The sequence below is a fragment of the Camellia sinensis genome, chromosome 14 (genome assembly GCF_055761805.1).
Source record: "Camellia sinensis isolate YWXY chromosome 14, ASM5576180v1, whole genome shotgun sequence".
Lineage (NCBI taxonomy): Eukaryota > Viridiplantae > Streptophyta > Magnoliopsida > Ericales > Theaceae > Camellia > Camellia sinensis.
The window spans coordinates 12,566,397-12,575,947 of NC_138974.1; the positions used below are offsets into that span (position 1 = coordinate 12,566,397).

Consider the following 9,551-nt stretch of genomic DNA (forward strand, 5'->3'; position numbering starts at 1 on the left):
TCAATATTTATTTTATTTTATTTTTTTTTGAATTTTTTCTGGGAAGAAATGGAAGAGTCATGAAAAAAAAAAATAAAATAAAAAAACCTAGAAGAGGGCCGAAACGAATTTGGATCCTCGGCCGCCCTTTTGGGCGGCAGTTCCCAGCAGCCCCCCCAAAACGACGTCGTTTTGGGGGTTTTTCCATTTTTTTTTTTTTTTTTCGCAGATCGCAGAACCAGAGCAGAGCAGAGGGGAGGGATGGAGAGCTCGCCGGAGGGGAGGGGAGGGGGGGGAGCTCGCCGGATTTTGGGGTCCGGATTCGCCGTCGCAGGTCGTCGAGCTCGCCGTCGAGCTCGCCAACCGTCCGATCGTCGCCCGATCTGCCGTCGCCTCCGCGTCCGGCCCGCCTCCGCCTCCTCCCCCGGTGATTTAGGCCCCCTCCAGTCCGGTGCTCCCTCTTCTTCTCCCTTCCTCTCTCTCTCCTTCCCCTCCCCTCCCCCCTCTCTCTCCCTCCCCTCCCCTCCCCTCCCTCTGGTTCGGTCTTCCAACGAGGAAGAAGAGAGAAAAAAAAAAAAAAAATTCAAAATAACCCCCAAAACGACGTCGTTTTGGGGGGCTGCTGGCACGGCCGCCGGAAAGGGCGGCCGAGAATCCGGGCTCGGCCGAAACATCTAAACCGCAAAAGCTAAACCGAAGGAACCAAAACCCTAACCCCCTCTCCACTCCCCACCGATCTACTACGCCGCTGTTCTCTCTCCTCTCCCAAGCTCGCGCTTCATTTCTACTCTCTCTCTCTAAACTGCTCAACTTCCAATGGCAGCTATGCTGGTAAGCTCTCTCTCTTTCTCTCTCGCTCTCTCTGTTTACTCCGATTGGTTGCTGAGAAAATTGAACAGGCCTGTTGCTGAGAAAATCTAATACCTAAGTTTCAACTGTTATTTTCTCGGCACCCAAACCGAGGATAATGTGCAATAAAGATAACTTACTTTGTTGATTTTGATGATTCTTTTCATTTTTTTTTTTCTGGATGTGGTGGTGATGATGGAAACAACAGCAACCCCAGATCATCTTGCTGAAGGAAGGCACGGACACGTCCCAAGGGAAGGCACAGCTGGTTAGCAACATAAATGCTTGTGCTGCTGTCGCCGATGTGGTTCGCACTACGCTCGGTCCCAGGGGTATGGAGAAGTTGATCCATGACGACAAAGGCAATAGTACTATTTCCAATGATGGTGCCACCATCATGAAGCTTCTTGATATTGTTCACCCGGCGGCTAAGATCCTTGTTGACATTACCAAGTCACAGGACTCTGAGGTATTCTTGCTGCCCACTGCTATTAATTTTGTTGCTGTTGTGGATAATTTATCAAGTCTACCGAATTGGTTTTAGGCAATGGTTCCATTATACTAAAGGGATGACTTTTATTTCCATTTGGGATTCGTATTCAAACTATGGCCATACGAATTTTGTATAGGTTCGTAGTGCAGGGTGGTTGTTTTGTGGCGTTGGCCTCATTTTTATTGTTAATCCAAATTATACTTTAACTAAACACTTGGGTTCTTGAGAAGTTGAAATGTAAAGGAGAAAATTAGTTTGTGGTTTGGTCTTTATTGTACTATCTCATTTAAAAATTGTGTTTGTATTTTTTTTTTTTTTTTTTTGTTGATTGATTGATAAAAAATTGTGTTTGTCTTTAAGAATACATAGTTTTAAATTTAGTCAGTTAGAGTAACCCTAAATTTTGGGGTGAGGGGGCAATTATTTGCTGCTGTGTGGCCAAAAATACCTCATGCAAACACGCAAAATTAGTGATCCTCCTGGTGCGCTAAGAATTAGTTACCTTCGAATGTCTTAGGTGGGTTTGGCTGTAGAAAACAGCTCCACTTACTTGTATATGACACTTCTATGGTTGTAAGCTTTTCACTTCTGCAAATATTCTGGTTGTGGCGTAGGTTGGTGATGGAACCACCACGGTAGTTCTGCTGGCAGGGGAGTTATTGAAGGAGACCAAGCCTTTTATTGAGGATGGGGTCCACCCTCAAAATCTGATCCGGAGTTACCGCACTGCAAGCAATTTGGTATACGTTTTGATATTTTTTTTTTTGTCCCAGTTTGTTTTTGTATCATTTTTTTGTTGATGCATTCAAGAGCTTTGTTCTTATGTGTACTTCATATTGCATGCTACACAATAGGCAATTGAGAAGATCAAAGAACTTGCTGTTAGCATAGAAGGAAAAAGTCTGGAAGAGAAGAAAATCTTACTGGCAAAATGTGCTGCTACAACTCTCTCTTCAAAGCTCATTGGTGGAGAAAAGGAGTTCTTTGCATCTATGGTTGTTGATGCTGTCATTGCAATTGGCTATGATGACAGGCTAAATATGATTGGAATCAAGAAGGTACTCATATTTGACACTGAATGTTGTATTTTTGTTTATTTTGTTGCATTGCACCTCTGATCTACTTGTTTAGACATGAGATTCTTTTCAATCTTAATTTCTGTAGATTTTTAGCTGCTATATATGATGAATCTCACCATTGTTGTGCGGTGAAAATTATTCTGCTGATAAATATTCGTTGTGCCATAGACAAGTTCAAATTTATGGCGTCATTTAAAATATTTGTAGGTTCAAAATCTTGAATATCTATTTGAGGTATTTCTCTTTCAATAGACATTACACTGATAAGAAATGATATAATATATTGGATCTGCTGATGTTACCATATATATTAATTTTTTCAACATCTTTCTGTTTGGTACTCAAAAATCACAGTATAGAGATTTGCCATTGCCTTGGTAATAAATTTTAGCAAATAATATGTGTAGTGAAGAACGCAGAAGTTTATATGTAATGTGGCATGCTGTAGGTGATATATCTTATGATTAGAGAATGTCTGCCAGAAAAAAATGTTAATGTCTCCCCTTATAAGTCATAGAAAATGGAAAAGTATCTGTTTGCAATAAATAAACTAGTAAGGCTCACAATTTAATGCTAAAAGATGAGAAACATGGAAATCCATAACCACTCAATAGATGCATCTCTGTCTCCCTATGCCAAATTGCCAATGTTTCAAAATGAAGAAAAATTGCAATAAATGTAGTTTTTTGATACTTTGAATTTAGGCTGTTAGGTTTTGTTGATTTATATGTCTGTATATATGGATCTGTGTATATGCATGGATTTGCACTAGTGTTCTTGCTTATGACATTTGAGTTGATTTGAATTGGTCCACATAGATCATATTACAGCTTTTCCCTTATTATAGTATATTTTCTTAATGAATTTGGCATTGGCTTGAGATAATAGTTCAAAATAATTAATGCCTTGGGAAAATTGGTTTGCATTTATAGGTTCCAGGAGGTAATATGCGGGACTCCTTTCTTGTAAATGGTGTAGCCTTCAAAAAGACCTTCTCATATGCTGGGGTTTGAACAGCAACCGAAAAAGTTTTTAAATCCCAAGATTCTTCTGTTAAATGTTGAATTGGAACTAAAATCGGAGAAAGAAAATGCAGAAATAAGGTAGGATTATTGTTGTTAACGTTCTTTTATTGTGAAGTGCTGAACATACCTGATTGATTTTCTTATTTGTTGTAGACTTTCAGATCCATCACAGTATCAGTCGATTGTTGATGCAGAATGGAACATCATATATGACAAATTGAATAAATGTGTGAAGAGTGGGGCCAAAATTGTTCTTTCTCGGCTGGCTATTGGTGATCTAGCCACTCAGGTTCGTGACTTATACTTTTCTCTTAGTGCATATTAACTTTTATTTCCATGGAACACTAGCACATGAATTCATTCAAAATGTTTAAATATATCCCAAATACTGATGCAGTTGTCTTTTTGTTTCAATTTCATTAATTCCAAAGCCATTGGTAAATTCATTAGTAGACTTGGCCATATATCATATTCTTAGATATAAATGTCAATTCCAACTATGCAGCAAGGTGTTGCTTGATGACCTTTAAAAAGACGTTTTTTAATTTTGATGGTGCCAACATATGCCTCACTAGGATGCATGTGGTGGGAAGAAAATCTATGATGCTTTTACGTTGCGAATTTTCTTTGAAGATCGCTATCCTCATCCATTATGGATGTATAGGCCCTCTCTCACATGGTTGGGGGGGGGGGGGGGGGGGGCGCTTTTGATTTAGAAATCTTCTTTTCTGTGCATGTAGACTACATAAGTGTGACATTTGTGGCTATTTTAGTAGGTTGGTGAGTGCCAAAACAGAATTCTCAAATGGTTTGTGTGTGATCAGTATTTTGCAGATCGGGATATATTTTGTGCCGGTCGTGTTACAGAGGAGGATCTGCAGCGAGTTGCAGCTGCAACGGGTGGAACTGTACAGACATCTGTTAATAACATTATTGACGAGGTTTCTGCCTTGCTTTTTGTCCCAGAAGTATTTAATTAGCAAATGAAGCATTCAACAGTTAGATGTGTTGGTTGTTAGGGTAATTTCATGCTTTAGTAAATGACCCTTTGCTCTCTATTGTAAGTCCAGCTGATTTGGCTGAGCTTTGATTTGTTCCAAGGTTCTTGGGTTCTGTGAGATTTTTGAGGAAAAGCAAGTTGGGAATGAACGGTTTAACATATTTAGTGGATGCCCATCAGGTCTGACAGCCACTATTGTTCTACGCGGTGGAGCTGATCAGGTGTGTCATTATTTGCCTAGCAAACACGTGTATACTAGTTTTATCTTGGCCCGCCCTTATTGTTTTGAATATTTTCAGTTCATTGAGGAAGCAGAACGGAGTCTACATGATGCAATCATGATTGTTAGGAGGGCTTTGAAGAACTCTACTGTGGTTGCTGGTGGTGGTGCGATAGATGTATGGGTTTACATCTACTTTTAGAAATTATTCTCAAAATCTCAGGATATTTAATGCCTTGATGATTTAAACTATGTTCTTGGTTGCAGATGGAGATAAGCCGATACTTGCGGCAGCATGCACGGACAATATCTGGGAAGTCTCAGCTTTTTATAAACTCTTATGCAAAAGCTCTTGAGGTAGGTGTTATGGGGTGTCTTTTCTGCTTAGAATAAAATTTGCTATGAATTGATCATTTTCTTACCTTTCATTATTTGTGTGAATTGAAAATTCTCTTGCAATATGAAATTATCTATTATTTTGCTTTGAAAACAATATAAAATTATTTTAGAAAATATATTTTTAGATGCTACAACGTTTGATTAAAACACATTGCAAACATTCAATTTGTGATAAATAAAGTTAGAGCATGCTTATCAACGAGTGTTTTGGCAATTGCTAATACTTGGAAAAAAAATTCACATGTTCAGTTTTCTATTTCTGTTACACCATCGGTTGATACTCCTGATGCCAATTACATGTGACTGTGACCATTGTACCAGCCTATACTATGATTTAAAACCATGGTGGTAATGATGGTGTTACACACGGTCGCAACCATTGTGCTGGCCTATACTACAATTTAAAACCATCATTTGGCAATTTTAATACTTTCTTAAAAATGGTTTAGATTACTTTAAAGTTGTTGTGTTATACTATTTTGAGTGATAATAAAACCTATTGTAAATAGGAGGTTTGCTTTACCATATTTCATGGTTTTGTTGCAAGTTTTGGTTGAATGTACTTCTGATAATGTCGCTAATTGGTTTTTACCTCTTCAGTGGAAAAATTAGTATTTGTGTATTTTCCATGAGGTTTTTGTAGTGTATTGATGCAGGACACTAGTTCCGGATCAGTAATTGTCTAATTATAATTTGTATGAAGTTTAAGAATGTGTGACTGGTTGAAATTATAATGCATCTCATGTGTTGCAGGTTATCCCAAGACAACTCTGTGACAACGCGGGCTTTGATGCAACTGATGTGCTGAATAAACTGAGACAAAAGCATGCATTACAATCAGGTTTGCCTCTTTCTGTGTTATATTTTGTGCTAGAACTTGACACTGGCATTCTGCCCATGCAAAACCATTGAATTAATGATTGTTTTTACTGTCTTCCATCCATTTCCTGTACTGTGGTGCCTTGTGTTTGGTTAGAATGACTTGTAGGTTGGATGGTTAGGTCTAGGAAATTATTTAGGTGGCTTTAGGCCAGTGCTTGCCGTGCCACCTTGGTGACAAATTCAGGGTTGGGGAGTTGATTTTGAATTCCAGAGATTTGAGGAAATACTGCTATTATAATTATTCGATGTAATTTGAAATGAAAAATGCAAAATTCTTTGTAATATTTGGGATAATAACAAATTGTTTGAGAAGTAAAGTGGGTGATTATGTATTTAATGAAAAATATATGATAAATTCTCTAGATTCTAAAAAATCAAAGGCCTTGTTTGGTTTGTTTTTGAGAAACAAATTTTAGAAAATTTTCTAAAATTTTGTTTGGTTTAGTGATTTTGGAAAAAAAAATTCCGAAATCACTTTCTATCTCTTACACATCAATCAATCACTTTTGGTCTCTCCTCTCTCCTTCTCAATCACTTTTCTCTCACACGCATCTACTCAACTACGACAAAATATCAAATCATCCCAAAATAAACTCCCACACTCAAAAACTATTTCCAAAATATACAACCAAACAAACCAAACAAATTTCTAAACTCTTTCCCTAAGATTTTTTTTGAAAATTTATCTCCCAAAACCAAACCAAACACACCCAAAGTATTTTATTACTGAACTTATGTCCACCACATATTGTTAAGAATGTTGCGGGATTTTGAACAGGTGAAGGTGCACTCTATGGAGTAGATATCAACACTGTTGGAATTGCTGATTCATTTGCTAACTTTGTGTGGGAGCCAGCAGTTGTCAAGGTAGTTACCCATTTTAACTCGGTTATGGGTTGAAGACATCTGTTGTTTTCTTGTTGATGTTTTAAAGTTGTCAACAACTATGATAATTTTCAAAACTTTGTTGCAGATCAATGCCATAAATGCCGCTACTGAGGCAGCTTGTCTTATCTTAAGTGTGGATGAGACTGTGAAAAACCCAAAGGTAATGTGAACTTTTATTTTAAAGTGTTGATAGTGAATGCCTTCTCCACTTGTTTTTATCATACATAGGCATTTCTATAGATATTGTAGAAAGTGTGGTTTCTTTAACCTCCTGGCTCTCAAGTTGTTACTGGCTATTTCTGTTTCAGTGTCTTATAAAATTTAGTTATTGAAAGCTAGCTTAGAATCTTTCATTGATAATATTAAAAGGATGAACAATGGGTTCTCTTTAGCATTTGGAGTATGTTTTACCTTTTAAATTGTAAACTTGCGAAGTTGGTTTTTTTTGTTTGTGACCACTTCAAGTACTGGGTGTCTGTCTTTTTTAATGTGTAGTCCCTTGAAGTTTCTGATATAAGTAGTGTTGAATGGAGACAAATTTTGGGGTCAAGGTTAATCTCTGGAGATGTGCCATAGTGGTTATTAATCTTTCACAGATTGTTTCGCAAAAATTGGCTGGGTTGATAGGGTGTCCAATCGTATCTCTGCAATGAAGTATTTAAAACTAGTGTGAAGGGGCAATCCTATTATTTTTATGCACCTTTCATTGGGAAGATTGGTAAAAGACTGAAAGGGTGGAAGAGGGCTTTAATTTCTAAGGGGATTAGGTTTATCTTGGTCCATTCCGTTCTGTCTAACGAGGGGGTAGCAAATAAGATTGAAAAATTATGAGCGACTTTTTGTTGAAACGTAGTGACGAGGGGAATAAAGTTCACTTGGTCATTTGGGAAGTGTTGTTCTGCCCAAAAGAGAAGTGGGGCGGGGGTTGGGGTGTCATGCTTTGGGTAATATTGTAGCTAAGAACTTTGCTTTGCTTGCGAAGTGGTGATGGATGTTTCCTTGGGAGAGGGAGTCCTTGGCGTGTTCTGTTGATAAGAGTAAGTATGGGATGGATACCAATTGATGGGACTTGGGGGAATTCTAGATCTCCATGGAAATTTGTTTCTCACTACATCTATTTTTTCTCTAGATTTACTCAACTCATTGTGGTTAATGAGGAGAGATTATTTGATTTTGGGAGGATATTTGGGTGGGTGAGGCCTCTTTTCAGATTTTGTTCCTTCATTTGAATCACCTTTCTTAGTTTCATAATATTTCCATTGCCTAGATGAATTTTCAATATTTGGCTTCGACTTCTTGAAATTCAATTTTTTTTAGAATTCTTAATGATTGGGAGTCCAATGAGTTGACTTCTTTATTTATTATTTGTCGTTGACGGTGTTTCATTGAGTCATGAATCTATTGATAAGAGGATGTGGGCTATTTATTCTTTTATTTGGTTTTCTCGATCTTTTCAAAGATATTATTAATTTATTGTTGATGCCATGTATTGTATGCACATTTCTGTATGTAGGGTATCACAACACGTGATACATAATGGTAATGTAATATATGATATTGCTCTTTACTCAAACTGTACAAGGAAAACACACTTGGATGCTGGTTACATGTGGGAGCAATTGTACCCTGTATCCTGTTATACTTTCATGGATCTCATGGCTTTGATAACTTCAGGTGTTCTGGGTTGTCTGAGTCCTGATTTTACCTGTGAATCTGTGATGCAATTCTGTTTTGTTTGATGTGATTTTAACTCTTATTATGGTCCTAATTGATGTTGAAAATGCAGTCTGAGAGTGCACAGGGAGATGCAGCAGCAAGTGCCATGGGTGGTAGAGGGCGTGGTGGAGCTGCTTTCCGTGGTGGTCATGGACAAGGAATGCGGAGGCGATAGGCTTTACAGATTTTGAATTTTCAAGGAATCATTTTCTTGACTAAAAGTTTTCGACATAGCTTGGGTTTTAAGATGGTATTTTTGTTTCATCTTTACGGTTTCTTTTTTTTTTTTCCAAGCCTAAACTCATGGTGTGATTTTAAGTTGTATTTGCATGTGATCCTTCTCCAACGGCCGAGTGTAATGAACCTCAAGTAGCTTTTTGACACTAGTTTCTTTGTGGAATGTGGCTTCTACCCACTCTAGTTCGTTGTGCAATGTGGGTTCAAGGAGAAATTTGTTTGGTGTATTAGGACCATTACATGAGCTGGCTGGAATTGAAGCCCTAGCCTATGCCTTTTATTCAGATACAATTTGAAATTTTTCTTGCTTGGATGTAAGATTAAGGTTGTTAAATGAATCAAGCTATTAAGCTCATATTAGTTTGTTAGAAGTTCATTTGATTTGTTGGGCAAACAAGTTAAATTTGAACACACTTTATAACTTGTTAAGTTTTCAAATTAAAGTCTAAATAATTTACTATTCGGTTTGGTTTGTTAAAAGTTCTTTTCAAATTGACTCTTTAAGTTACTACTTATAAGGACGCTGACAAGGGCACTAAATAATGCAAAGTCGTAACCTAATAGCTTGACTGAATCTAAAACAGTGAAATTAAGTCACAAAGCAGAACTTGAACCTGCATTATTGGATAAATTACATCTAGGTTTTTCCATCATTCAGATTATATATATATATATATATATATTTTAGCGGCCCTATGGGTTTTAGTCATCACTTGCCTCTCTCTTCGCGGGTGCACATATATATTAATTCTCAAATTAAGCCTTTGACATAGGGCAAACTGCT

General features: G+C 37.5%; 1 pseudogene across 1 annotated transcript; it reads left to right on the top strand.

Annotated features, from left to right (window-relative positions):
- The first annotated feature begins 220 nt into the window (after positions 1 to 220).
- On the top strand, positions 221 to 9,122 carry LOC145807978 (T-complex protein 1 subunit eta-like; annotated as a pseudogene). The gene is made up of 14 exons (XR_014351430.1): positions 221 to 810; positions 1,037 to 1,297; positions 1,936 to 2,061; positions 2,176 to 2,379; positions 3,333 to 3,503; positions 3,579 to 3,714; positions 4,250 to 4,366; positions 4,527 to 4,646; positions 4,725 to 4,823; positions 4,913 to 5,002; positions 5,798 to 5,885; positions 6,705 to 6,793; positions 6,900 to 6,974; positions 8,601 to 9,122. The product of XR_014351430.1 is annotated as a T-complex protein 1 subunit eta-like (transcript).
- Positions 9,123 to 9,551: the final 429 nt, after the last annotated feature.